Source organism: Anomaloglossus baeobatrachus, chromosome 10 (genome assembly GCF_048569485.1).
Source record: "Anomaloglossus baeobatrachus isolate aAnoBae1 chromosome 10, aAnoBae1.hap1, whole genome shotgun sequence".
Taxonomy (NCBI): Eukaryota; Metazoa; Chordata; class Amphibia; order Anura; family Aromobatidae; genus Anomaloglossus; species Anomaloglossus baeobatrachus.
Genome location: NC_134362.1, coordinates 121,730,488 through 121,731,184, shown reverse-complemented (window position 1 = coordinate 121,731,184; position 697 = coordinate 121,730,488). Strand labels below are relative to the sequence as shown.

Genomic DNA, 697 nt, shown 5'->3' with positions numbered 1-697 from the left:
CAGAGTTGGTCAAGTTGAGTGGAGATGAGTTTGCTATTTGGCACAGCTTTTTGCATCAATAAAGCAAGTAAAAGGTGTGAAAGATAAAAAAAAGGGTGAAAGTGTGAAAAGTGAATTGGCCAAATTGAGGTGCATATAAAGTTTTTGCTTTCAATTCACTAATGGGGCTCATTTGAATCAGGTGAATTGAGTTCTGCTTTTGGAAACTGGGTTAAGAAGGGGTGCACCGGTCCTGGAGGTACTGCAATACCAGGTCAATGCGTGGAGTGGACAGAGCAAGATTTTTTCCATCTCCTTGTTCTAAAAATCCATTTAATATATGGTCCCCAGAGAGGGGACGTATCAGATATTAAACTGATAAGAACAGATTTAATTTTTTTTTTTTCTGTTTATCAGTAGGACTTCAAAATAACAAAGGTGATCGCCTCCCGTTGCCTGGGAACCGTCCAGGCACAAGAGGGCTATGTGTCACCAGAAGGCGCACACACTTCCTCAAGGCCGGCAGACGTGCAATCCCAGGCACCTTCCAGTACCGACCAAGGTAGCGTCCTCCGAAACTACACTTGATCTTAGCCAAAAGGCCGAGAAGCTATAACCCGAATTGGTTACGGCCTTGAGTGGCACCCTGGCCTATACCGGACACATCTTAGGGAGAGGGAGACAAACCCACGCCTACAGAAGACATTTTGTCACCCAA

The 697-nt window shown here is 44.9% G+C and overlaps 1 pseudogene; it reads right to left on the bottom strand.

Moving 5' to 3' along the window:
• Window positions 1-216: 216 nt before the first annotated feature.
• Window positions 217-422, bottom strand: LOC142255533 (U2 spliceosomal RNA; annotated as a pseudogene).
• Between the last annotated feature and the right edge of the window lie 275 nt (window positions 423-697).